Source organism: Spodoptera frugiperda, chromosome 8 (assembly GCF_023101765.2).
Source record: "Spodoptera frugiperda isolate SF20-4 chromosome 8, AGI-APGP_CSIRO_Sfru_2.0, whole genome shotgun sequence".
Classification (NCBI taxonomy): Eukaryota; Metazoa; Arthropoda; class Insecta; order Lepidoptera; family Noctuidae; genus Spodoptera; species Spodoptera frugiperda.
The window spans coordinates 2,555,559-2,570,080 of record NC_064219.1 but is presented as its reverse complement, the minus strand read 5'-3'; positions in this window follow the sequence as shown (position 1 = coordinate 2,570,080).

The following is a 14,522-nucleotide window of genomic DNA, read 5'->3' as shown; positions in this document are numbered from 1 at the left end:
AAATAAATTCGTCCATTTTTATCGTGATTCTGTGCTTATGACATACAATTCTAAGTCAATAAATATTATATAATAAACATTATTGCACACACTGGGCTTAATTACAAAATCAAAAAATTCTAAATCATTTTACAGGCTCTTTATACTTATAAATATTTCCTTCAAGCAAATGATCTCAAATAAATACTTCAACATTTGAAAAGGGCCTTTATCTATATCTATCTATATACATATAAAAATGAATTACTGTTTGTTAATCTCGTTAGAATCTGAAAACGGCTGGGCTGATTTTGGTCATGCATTATTTATGAAAGTCCAAGGATAGTTTAAAAGGTGAGAAAAATATGTTTGATTCGGTATGAAGTTTGCTGGGTCAGTTAGTTGGTTGATATACATAGGTAAATGATAGAAGCCTTGCCCTGAGATAGCGACAAAAATTGCTATCGAATTCAGCGCAGCCGTTCAGTAGTTATGCGCTTACATACATTTCGGCGATTGGTTTTTGTTTATTTAAATGTAAATTACCAATATAATCATACGTGATTATATTTCTTATTTTTTATAAATATCCGTTTATCCGTTTTAAATAAATAAACATTATACATTGTTTATTTATATAATAATACAAGCGATCCGCAATGGTGATATATTACGCGTGTATTATACACAAAAACCTTCCTCTTGAATCATTCTATCTATTAAAAAAAATCGCATCGAAATCCGTTCCGTAGTTTTAAAGATTTAAGCATAACTACCTTATGTCCCTTACATAGGGACAGAGAATCAACTTTGTTTTATACTATGTAGTGATAATACTGGTAGGAAAAACAAATTGTTAGTTACATTTGTTTGCAAATATATGGCTTCAAGTATGTGACACATACCTATATACTATATTATGATATAATTATGGCTTATGAAGTAATGACACATTCATGTTCACACTATTAATAATAATTTATGTATTTTTTTATTATTCTTGTATGAAACACGGTACAGTAATACGAGCTATTTTGATATTACTTTTTTTTATTTCTTTTTTTCTAAACGTCTTGTTTTAATCAGATTCGGTTGAGTGACAGTATTGTACAACGTCAGCTGTCAATTGATTGTCCACCTTATTATTTTAGTAGTAGAGTTGCAAATCTATTAATGTTGACGAGTTTGGGTAGTTTCATGTGCTGTGTGTAGGTATATACCAACATTGCGTGTGTTATGTACTAATGTCCTAGTATAAAGAGGCTAATGTATTAAATCAACATCTTTGTTAATATAACCCAGCTGCCTAGTGCCTGGGGGATTACCATTGACGTTGGGAATTCTAGGTCCCCCTAAAACTGCAGTTTGGTTTTTCCAATTTTTGTTGACAGTACAGAGTTTGGTCAAACCCAAGATGTTGCTGACGTTGCTAAGATCTCGCTTCATTCAACACTGATATTTTATTTTATTTTATTGATGGTATAATTTTATAGATGGAATAGAGGTATCTGTTTCGCCTTATAGCCTCTTGTACCCTTAATACGCGTTAGCTTTACGTTGAAAACGAAACGAGAGCGCGTTCGGCGCTCCGGGACTTGTGTATGAATTTTGCTTTACGTTTAACGTGATCGCGGTCGACGCTCCGATTGGTTGGTTAATTGCAGTCGGCCAATCACAGCGCTAAACGCGCACACGTTTAGATCCGTTAAACGAAACACAAACTCGTACTAAGCCCTCGGATAATTAAACATTACTTTCACTAGGTGACGCTAGCAGTATAGTTTCCAATCATAATACGGAGGCTCCGTAGCTATTCAATAAAAAAAGTTGCGAATGTTTAGCGTAAAAAACTCTTACGTTAAATTACATACTCGTTGTTAATATAACCGTGTTTTAACAAGAAATATATATTATATAAGTAGTTAGCTTTGTTCTAATTTAATTTACTTTTTAACACTGCAATGTTTAATAAGTAACATTAACCGCCGTACTCAGAGTCATATTATAATGGTTACTCAACCCAGTCCTTAGCAATCGTTTTTGCAACAAAATCGTTACTAAGGAATAGTTTAAGTAATCTCTCTGAATAATAAATGTCTCTGAGTGCGGTAGTGAGTATAATAATTATTAAATATTATAATATTATTAAATATCTAAGTTTACCTAACTATAAACCTTTAGCTTTATGTTAACAATTAATGCTCATCATTAACTCATTGGTTCAAATATATACTGTTGTTATTCAAGTGTTATTATTCCTTATTTTAGTTAAAATTATGTTTAAATAATGACTTGCCCTATCATTTGTTTTAAATCAAATTAAACTATAGAGGCTTTGTTGTGATTTTAAAATCATTTTGTTATTAAATTGTGGCCAAAACGTACTAAAAGTCAGATTAAAATTACTTTATGAATTACATAAAGTATGAAAACAATCAGTAGGTAATATTTAATATAAATTGCAAAAAGTGCCTTCAAATCGTATTTGTTCCACCAATGTACATACAATACATTAATGTCCAGTGTAAATAAAACATATAAATAGTTATCCAAAGCAATTTTAATCTTATACATTTTAATTTAAAGTTCGATTTCATATAACGTTATGAACCGTGACAAAATGATTCCTTTTTTAATTTTAATAATCTTGTTATTTTTTTTTACATTGTTATGATATAAGATGTATGTATTTGTAAATTCCTTTTTTAATTTCTGTTGTTATTTTTTAAATTAAAACCGGCTTTTGTTTTGTGATTTTTTTATTATTGTAATGTTGCAAAGGCTTTGAGTAGATTTTATAATTGCATTCAGTCGCTTAGTTTTCAAGCTAAGGGTGGTTGAAATATTATAAGATAGGCTGTTATAATATTTTCGATAATGTTCATCTTACTAAATTAATGAAACTATATAAAATTAATGCCAGATTAGACAATAAGTGGAGTATTTTAATATTTATCATATTTTAAGTGAATTTGATACCTTGTGTTTATTGCAATAAAGATATTTTATGAATTAAATATTGTTTTATTGTACCCTTGTGAAATACCATTTCTATATAATTCGCCCAATATACAAGGGATTCAGGTCTTTGTGACGTCTACATAAGGTTTATAAAAGTACTTACGTGTCATCGATAAAATATTTTTATCTGTCTATAGGTCTACTTTAGGGATCAAGTAAATGCCATCTGCCCTTACAAATCGAAGCTGACGTGTGGATCTCATACGCACTGCAAGTTACGAGTTTACAACACCACGCGATAGATGTCGTTGTTCTAAAAATATTCTAGGGACCATAATATAAAGGTTTGTTGGTTTGTAACGCTGTATAATTTATCTTCTCTTCGGGGAATAAACCGCTAAATAATATTTCTATTGGCTATATGAATATACCTACTCCATAATACTCATATATACTTAAATCTATATACTAAGTATTTTTGTTATGAACATGAACTTGTAAACATTATTATTCTGGTTTAATTCATTAAAGAAGTAAGTAGGTAGGTATTTACTTGACACCCACACCACATTGATTCTCCGAAACCAGGAAAATGGTCGGCTTAATGGAATAATAACGCAATTCACACATCACACTTATTTATAGGTCCACTTTAAGAATACTACACTAAATATTATATGGACAATACAAAACCGCAAAATTGTTTAGTCTTCGCAAATTGGTACGAATTTAAAACCCATTATATAATATCCCTGTTATGTTAAGAACCTAGAATCAACCTTAAGCTACTGGTATAAGGACGATTTTGGTTAGTAGTTTCATTATTCCTATAATTTTCGTATTGAAATATTCCTTGGTTAATAAATGTGTGTCTGACATAACACTTCTTATATAGATATGAATAATATTTATTCAGTTCTATATGAAAAAAGGTACCTTAAAAAATTAGGTACCTTAGTACCTAAGTAAGAACTAAGAGCCTTTGTTGACGGGAGAAAACCTCAGAGATCAACATAATAACGCCCAAGAATGGGGTCCTCTAAATAGACCAACTACGGAAGTACAGAACCTCCCTAAATGAGTAATGAATGACAAGGGTACGGACCAAGAGTCCGTGGAGAACTAGGTAATATAAATTGAAAAAAAAAAACTGTACTGAGTACTGACTGTTCTGGATTACGGTACATCCCTAAAGTATAGGTATATAGGTATCATTTACATTATGTATAATTTAAACTTGTAAAATAATTATAGGTATCCTGTTTCCTCTTTAAATTAACCAATCAATTAATTACCATCAGACGATTGCTCGTTTACCCTTTATCTCATAATAATTATAAAATAAGGTAAGTTTCTACCATTTTACAACTTTTACTACTCCACTGCTACATTTCATTTACATATTAGGTAATGTTAACGTCGTGGTGGCCCGGGTTCGAAACCTATCAACGGCAAGTACCAATATGACTTTTTCCGAGTCAATAATCTTCGAACGTATTTGTTTCCGTAAGAAAATAAAAATACTATTATCTTGCGTAAACAAACGAAAATATACGGTAAAAACAAGCTATATCTAAACAAAATAAAACGAGTGTAGCCACCTACTAACTACCGTGTGAGAGGCGGCCCCTTCGGATGAGAGTTATGCTGGTAACAGACAGATAAACTAAGCTATGTTAAAGCTAGCAGTGTAAGAACATGTCTTTCCGTTCCATAAATATAATGAACTTTGTCATAGGTACGGAATTATATATTACTAACTGTCTCAAATATCATTTTCTCACTCTTTAAACCTTCTCCGAACTTCCACAAATAATTCAAGACTGAAATCTGCCAAATCGATCTAGCTGTTTTCGAGTTTTAGCGAGACTAACAAACAGCAATTGATTTATTTATATACCGACTAGCTGACGCAACAAACTTTTTATAATACAACTCAATTGTTTTGTGTTTCTCCACAAATAATTAAAGACCAAAATTAGCCAAATAGGTCCAGCTGTTTTCAAGTTTTAGCGAGACTAACAAACAGCAATTGATTTATTTATATACCGATGTAATCTCTATACACATCACACGAGTGTGTTTTAAACTTTACAATACAACTTCACCCTGTGTACCTATTATTACTATGATAAAAAACACGCTATTTTGTAACCTACTAGCAATTTCCATCGTACCCTAAAGCTAAACTTAGCTTAACTTAAGCTTAGCTGGTGGTATGCAGCAGGCATAACAAAGGTGCCCCGTGCAGGAGTGGGCCAGCGTATGTGGCATGCAATGTGACTCAGCCACGTGACCACCGGTACCGGTGTGCGTGCACAAATCGTCTCCTAATGAAACAACTCGTACATTTCCTAACGAACACTTTAATTAAGAAGTCATGTAATAATTTCTTGATGGATGAAAGTATTTTCTTTAGCTTTGCCGTTGCTGTAGCGGCTACGCAACTGTTTGTTGCGCAACGTGTCACTGTATCCACAAATAGAGCATTTATAGTTCCATTCAGTACACGCTTTAAGGTACTTAAATTTTCTAATTACGAAATGTCACTATCAATTTTCTGATTAGTCGCTATAATATATAGGGACACTAAAATAAATAAAAGAAACCTTAGGGTACCTTTTTTTTTTAGGGAAAATCATCCAATGACTTCTCCCACCTTGGGCGACGCGAGAGGGAGTGTCAGACTCTTACTGACTGAAAACCTTAGGGTACCTAGTACCTAGATATCAATGGTTCTACATTGTTTCTTTATTGTTTTGACTATTTTAATGATCCGTGAAAAGGTTATTGCCCTTTGCAGGAAAACCTAAAGAATTATCTGCTGATGATTAAGTACCATGTATAAGTGTACTCTCCTACTTGAGCTAAAGAACAATTTCATAATTGCTTGATAACACTTCACAATGAATGAGCTTGACCACAAGTACTCTGTAGGTATACTAATATCTACATATTTACTTATACTAGTGGTCGCCTAGTGGTCGAAATTCGACCATATACGATTTAATTTACAATACCACTTAACATACGTTCAAAGATAATTTTTATTTAACTCAAACTCAAACAAACTCTTTTATAAAACTCTTTTCATATATGTAAAACGTGAGAATATCATCGCAATGTCTGTCAGTTTTGACGTTTTGTCAAATACAATCAGATAGGTACTATGCATGGTAGTGTGTGTAATGTTTTATTTATTGATTTAATGTACTTTATAAGCATTATTTTTGAAAAATATTGGCGTTCTGCACTTCTCCTACACATAAACTATAAGTGTACCAAATTTTATGCTCCTACGTTCGCGCAATTTTCGTAAAAATGGATACAAAGTTTTTGCATATATAGATGTATAGGTATATGTTTATAGATGTGAGTCTGATTACCTACATAACCCATACCCTGAAAGCGGTGTGAAATTATTTACGGAAAACAAGTGATATTTTTTATGTTTATCGGTTTTAATGGGTTTATATACCCTTAATCCATCCATGGTATGGTAACAAATATCAAATCGATCGGATGCCAGGAAGGGGTTGAAATTCCAGTTATTAAATTTGACTCAAACAAATAAACATGTCAAGCTAAACAAAACTGTTAAATAATGACTGCACGGTTGGTGCGGTGGCTGGGCAACTGGCTGCCGCGCAACGGGTAGCGGGTGCGATTCCCGCACGGAGCAACTCTTTGTGTGATCCACAAATTGTTTCGGGTCTGGGTGTCATGTGCATGTGAACTTGTATGTTTGTAAACGCACCCACGATACAGGAGAAAAAAAAAACGAAACTACAATCATTTAAACTTTAATTCACATTCAGTGTCACCCTATAAAAAATGGTACAATGACAGTACTACTCGTGTGACTCAGTATCATCATGAGATCATAGAATAGTGACACATCACGGTAAATTGTGGTTCCATTCATGATCAAGATTATCTTGATCGAATATAAACACAATAAGTGATTACTTTATTAAGAACGTGGCGAGGGAAGGTAAAGGTAAACTATCAGAATCAATTTCAGGGTCTTTCCGAGGTACGACTATTCAGAAAAATCAGTACGAACTGAGAATCACATGGATCGGACAAAAATGATAGGTTTTTTCATATTGTGTAATTTTGTATTGAGACTTTAGTTAGGTACATGTTAGTAATCTCAGATAAATTAAAGTATGGGATAGCTATGCTTCGGCACGAATGCACCGACTCGACCAGTGATACCACGGCCTCACAGAAAACCGACGTGAAACAACGCTTGCGTTGTGTGAGTAAGGTTACTGCAGGCCCTATTACCCCCTATCTCAATCTTCCCAATCCCCGATTCCCCCTAAATACAATCCTTAAATTTGCAACCCCCAAAAGGCCAGCAACGCACTTGTCACGCCTCTGGTGTTTCGGGTATCCACGGGCGGTGGCAATTGCTTACCATCAGGTGAACCCACTGTAGGTTTATACCATAAAATAAAATTAAAGATTTTTTTATTTAACAGATTCTCTTATTCTAAAATAGATAATACAATTTCACGAGAGACACAAAAACTACAATAACAATTCCAAAACAATAGATCTACAGCCATAAACCAAACTATCGTATCGTTAACCATCGGCAGAACCGGTGTCAACCCTCTAATTATGTAAGTTCGGTAATCTCTATCAATTCTGCCGATTGCCCCGGCTGTCCGGCAGTTGTCCGGGGATTGTCCGGCCCGTGCCGTCGCCGCCTTTGACCACCAACCGAATAATTGTCGGACACGGTTAGTTATTGCCGATGCTTGAATAGATAATAGTTTAGGGTTTAGGTCACTTCGGTTCGATAGAATCTATATTTGGCATGTGTTAAGTGGAATATGATTTACTGATGATGAAATTGAATTAATGAATATGTGTTGTTTAAGTATTTAGTACTGTGGGGCTGTTCACTAATTACGTGAGGTGTTTTAAGCCATTTTTGACTCCCCCTCTCCCCCTTGGTGATATCTGGTGAGGTTTTAAAATTCACGACATCACGTGTATTTTACCTAAAAACATTATCTAATTTGGTTAAAATTTAATAATACACACGTGATATTTTATTAAATACCCCGATCTCTCTCGTGATTTTTTGTCGAACCCCCCTCCCCTTATTGGGTCTCACGTGATTAATGGACGTCCCCTGTACGGTGTGTATTCTGCATTGTTACGTGGTTGTATTGAGCTAAACTAGTGACTAAAGCTTTAGTTCATCAGCCTGGACCTCTACCATGAATTTGAAGCAGTAGTATTTGACGATAGTCCCTAGCGACGATTTTAGTTCCTCAGATGACCGGTAGAGGCGTTGTAAAGTTTGATATACAAAAAATGTATGTCGTCGTTAGCGACTATCGACAAATACTGCTACTACTCATGGTAGAGATACTGATCCCGTCCGCTGAGCTCGATCTGCAGAGTTCTTTAACACATTCAGTGCCACCAACACGCCCAAAGAGTCCACGTAAATTTTATTCCAGAACCGTAGAGTCGCACCCTCTATGCAGTTCTTTAGATCTTTAGTCTTCAGTATTATTTTAAGCAGAAAATACACCATGCATTTTGGAAAGAAAGAGCAAAAACATTGAACTCGCTGAGCGAGTCTACGGCACTGGAATAAAATTTACATGGACTCTCCGGGCGAGTCAGTGGCACTGAATGTGTTAAAATTAACCAATAACGTATTATAGTTTCAATTTACTAGATTATTTACGGGTGAACGTTAACATTCGCAGCACTTAAACGTTACGCCTACCGTCCAGTGATATGAGCTAAACATTAAACTGAAATTGATTTGTTTAAAGAAATTGATTTACAATGCTACAACAAGTATATTATTAATATTAAATTAAATACGTTAATACAATAACTTATCTTCACTCGTGTAATCGATGAAGGTTATATTAAATGCAGCACCGGAACCTATATTATATAAATAAGTATCCATTTTTCATTAGTTATGTAATATAACTCTTCAAATACTGAACACCTGAGGTAATGTTACACATGTTCTAAAATAGCATGCTAAAATGCATTCTATTAATCATGCTCAAAAATCGAACATCACTCGATTCGCAAGCATTTTTTTAACCTAACGTGAGAAATCCTCTTGGAGCCGTTTCGCCTGGGGAGGACGAAAGGAACCCACCTTTGTGTCACAGATGAGTGAGGTTTTGATCTACTCCGTGCTACGTTTCGGAGGTGCGCAAGAAACACAACACGCACCACGATCTCGGGTCCCTTAGCGATTCCCAAGAAGAAAGAAAAACAGTTTATTTGCACCTATTAAAAAATAATAAACATAAATGTACATGCACTAGCAAGTACTCAATTGAAACATGCTTTTGTGTTTGAAATTAGTATTTACACATGCTATGCAGTACCTTAACTCCTCTAAAAGGCCGGCAACTTGTAACTTCTACAGTGTTTTGCGTGTACATGGGCGGTACCGATTGCCTACCATCAAGTGAGCCTCGAGCTCGTTTGCTGGCTTATCCTATAAAAAAATAGGAGGTAAGTCTATCTATGCTGTTTATCAGGTCCTATTCTAGACTCTGTGTTTACTAAGACTTCGCTGAAAAACCGATAAATAATAATTTTCCCGATCCTTCGATCGATCGATTTAATCTTGCTCAACAGTCATACTGATTCGACCACGGAGGTAATCGTTAGCGACTACTTACTATCAAACGTAGTACTTATATTAAAACAATCGAAATATCCTTTAGTAAAACTAACCCAAGCATCAAATTCAAACTTGTCGTACATAGCCTAATCATATTTACAACCGTATCATATCAACAACACAAACATTTTAATAAAACCTTTTGAACAAACAACAACAGAATAGCTATCCGACTGAGATACATTAAAGCGGAGTACATAGACCTAGGTATACTAGGTACGTACCTAGGTATTGTGGGGCTGGCAGCGAGGCCGCGGATCTAGGGCGCTGAATGTACTCTCGAAACCGGGTTACAGTGGCTGCATACAAACAAACTATATGTTGGAGAATATTTGACTTCCTATTTCTACACTACTGATTGCTTCTAAAGCCAAGTTTTGGTCATCATTGGGGTAGATAAACAGACTGTTTCGTTGGTTCAGTCAAGATTATCTGATCGTCTTAAGTTTGAGTTTCGGGCTGAATTTCTTAGGCAATCAATAGTACGAAATATATTAATTGCAATGTCTTTTATTGTTACGCCTTTTATCCGCAATCGTTATGCAGAGGTGCACATTACGGCAAGTAATGCTGCAGTACAATGTACACCCACTTTTTACCACTTGTGTTATAACTCCACTGTAATGGCGAAGAGCCTATTGCCATAATACTGGGCACAATTCCAGACTTATGAGTGGCAATAAGATTGTCAAATATAACATTGGATTCAAGAGATAACTGACGAAAGTCAGTATTACATAACACGTGCACCTTTATCGAATCTATCAAGTATTCGAGACTTAAAAGTACTTCAGTCACTTCAGTCTACCGAGAATAAAAAGCCTTGACGCTATGCTGATGGCTTTAAAAGCAAAGTTTTCAGTAACAATTGAAACAGATTCAACCACACCACACATTGGAATAGTTTGCTCAAACAAATACATATGTTGGTTTCCAATAGTTTAGAGTTATGACAGCTTGCCAAGTTGGTGAAAGCTGTTCAGTTCACACAATGGATGTTGGGTCCATGTTTGTCACCACATTGGTGCTGTCGAGTACTTAAATGGACCTTTTGGCCAGAACAGATCGAGTGGCCGATGGGAACTGGGTCACTACCTATTGATTTTGAATCGAACAAGGGTTCAAAGTACTAGGGGAATATTTTAAAGTGAAGATGTAGACTGCGATCTAGTTTCCCTGCAATTCGCTGCAGAGTTTTTTGAAAGTGCAGTTTTTTAAGGGTTTTGGTGTACGTAGAAAGAGTGGTTGGATTTTAGAATGAGGTTATGTTTAAGTAGTGATATTGATGAATTTTATTTACGTGTAATTTGAGTAAGGATAATGATTTCCTACCGAAGAAAACAGAAAAGTAATTTTTTTCTACCGTTTCAGAGGTTTTTTTTTAAATATAAGCTAGGTTAGGGGCTTGAAGCCCTAACCTAGCTTATATTTATGTAGGTAGGGGCAGCAGTAGACGTTTTGTAGCTGATATGATGATAACAAGGACATACAGTATGAAGGTATTACGTCATTATATTGCAGATTATTAAAACTATTTTAAACCTGACCTAACCTAATAACTATTATTTCTACGTGACCTAACACCAAGTAATTGCATTAAATTAAAAATATGTGCATGAAAAACATATTTTTCTCTTGAATTTTCTAGAGTACATCGTTGAGCGGTATCTCGGTAATTGATAGGCGAACGTGGTTGCAATCATTCGGGCCGGTGGTCCGCCGCTCGGCCGGTAAAGAGTACTAGGCTACCAGGAACTTGTTAGAGGGCCTTTAGAAATTTCCAATTTGTAGTCTTCGGATATATACCTAGCTAGGCTTCTGTTAGCGGCGCCGCACGCGTTCCAATGGGATAAAAAGTAGCCTATGTGTTGAAAGCCTGATAAGCAGGAGTAGGAACGGGGTGGTTTTTAGTCAGTAAGAGTCTGACACTCTCGCCTCGCCCAAGGCGGGAGACGTCATTGGATGATTTCCTCCCCTTAAAAAAAAATTTGATCAAATTACCAACCACCGCCTAAAATCTCTACGTCACAATATCTATTAATGCAACAGGAAAACTGCGTCATGCTTATTAACGTAGTAAAATATATACATGCTTACTTATATTATGATAATTATATTTAATCCATTATTTATACGGTATTGTGTGAAATAAACGTATTTATTGTTTTACTTTTTTTTGCATTATGTCACAGTTTATTAAATTACTGCACGGTAGTCGAGGTGGCTGGTCAAATGGGCAACTGGCTACCGCGCAACGTGTAGCAGGTTCCATTCCCGCACGGAGCAACTCTTTGTGTCATCCAAATTGACAAATTGTTGTTTCGGGTTTGGATGTCATGTGTATGTGAACTTGTATGTTTGTAAACGCACCCACGCCACAGGAGATAATAATTTAAAAACCCAGAATTAAATATCACTACATTTTGTTGTACTTCTCTTTAGGTAGTTATGTAATGAGTGACGCATAAAAGTTATGCGTAATACCTTTAAATAAATATATTAAATTAAATAAACATATTATAATAAACACATAATTTAATGTGGAACAGAATTATAACGGCTCAGCTCGATTGGCGGTAATTATGGGCGGCGCTGATCGATTTTCAAACGAATCAAATCGGATTACCTAAGGATATTTTCTAATCATTATGTTTGTTGTTACAAAAGAAAATGTGATGCTAATTAATTCTGTTTTACTTAATAACTGTGTCGGATTACTTAGTGGAGCACGGTTTGTGTTAAGCACGGATAATTAGTACCTAGTCGATCTTGTTACCGGTCCTTGATAAGGGTGGGAGAGCCATGCTTCGGCACGAATGGGCCGGTTTGACCGGCCTCACAGAAAACCGACGTGAAACAACGCTTGCGTTGTGTGAGTGAGGTTACCGGAGGCCGAATTACCCCTTTCCCAATCCCAATCCCCGATTACCCAACAACCCTTAAATTTCTAGCCTAACCAAAAGACCGGCAACGCATTTATAAATGATAAATGATAAATGATAAATGATATTTATTTCTGTAAATAGATTATAAAATAACACTTTTACATAATATTTCAAATAGTAGATGAGGCCGGCATTTCCTATCTGACTACTTAGAAGAAATAGAGGTCATAGTCTCTTTTAGTCCAGACAAAATCAATTAGAGATGTCGGAGAACCGTGCAAGTTTATTCTGTAGTGGTCTTTTGAGGAAAGAACCACAGCAGTTTGAGCGGACCTGTTCAGATGCAGCACGCATGTGTCTTTACAATTAGCTCAGCTTACAATCCTCTTTTATATAAACTCGACGGCTGTTGCTGAATGATCCGACGAACAATACAAACAAAAGAACATCACAAAATGCTCACACTGTCAGAATATAATTAACTAAAAGTGAAATGACTAGGCAAACTAACGGTCCTATTTTTTTAAAAACAATATGTAAAAAAAAAAAAAATATCGAATGATATGTATATCAAAAGAAATGTAACTTGTGTTACAAACATGTCACCATGACCTGTGTGGACATCATAGCGGCTCACTCCCAAGCCTGACTATCATCTAAGTAGTCTTTAATTTTATAAAAAGCATTACTGTGCAGTTTTTCTTTAATAACATTTATAAATTTATTTAGGCTAAAGTATGGCTGGGATTTTTATTGTAAAAGCGTATGCATTGACATCGAACGAACCACTTATTTTCTTAAGTCTAGTAGTGGGAACAATATATTTGTTTTTACTTCTAGTGTTTATACATATTATGTATATCACAATACTTTTTGAATAAATTAATGTTTTTGTGAGCATACACTACATTTTCATAAATGTATTGAGAAGCAACAGTCAATATATTAATTTCTTTAAATAGTTCCCTAAGAGAGTCCTCGGACTAAGTTATAAATTGATCGAATGGCTCTTTTCGGCAGCACAAAGACAGACTGAATGTCAGCAGCATTTCCCCACAGGAGGATACCATATGACATGATACTATGAAAATAACTAAAGTATACTAATCGCGCTGTATTTACATCGGTTAAATTTCTAATTTTTTTAACGGCATATGCTGCAGTTTACAGGAGCCTTTTCGACAATTTATCTACGTGTGATAGCCCACTGTAGCTTAACGTCCAGAGTTATACCTAAAAAGAAGTTGAATCTACGGGTCCAACTCCTCGCCCTTGATTAGCACGCTGGTTTTCACATGTCTAACATTTGGTTTGTGAATTTAATGTATTTAGTTTTTGATTCATTAAGTAATAAATTATTGGCACTAAACCAGCGTACTATTTTTGAGAGAGCACTATTTACATGATCACTGACTAATTGTCCACGAGAGTTTAAACAATAAAGATGTATTCAGCAAACAGTACTATCCCATGGTTATCCTTCACAAGGTAAGGTAAATTATTAATATAAATAAGAAAAAGAAACTGGCCGAGAATTGACCCCTGCGGAACACCCATCCTTAGACCCGGAGGAAACTAATTTAATGTCGACTCTCTGAATCCTATCACTCAAGTATGAAATAAGAAGATCCAGAGAGCTGCCCCGTACCAAATGGGATAGCTTCCTGATCAGTGTTTCATTTCGATTTGTAACGCCTCTGATGTTTCTGGTGTTCATGGGCGGCGATTGCTTACTATCAGATGATCCGTCTACTCTTTTATCGGCTTATACTAAAAAAACGTTATGATGTTCATATTTTACCATAATTACTAATTACGTAGAATAGGACCTTTTGGAGTAAAATACAATAATTACTAATTACGTAGGATGAAAACCTTTTGAAGTAAAAAATATTATTATGGCAAGGTTTTTATAGGACTTGAACGAGCAATGCTCGCTATAATGTAGGTACCTTAAAGCTAAACCTTTTTTCTTAACATTTCTAAACGCTTACTATCCTCTTTGA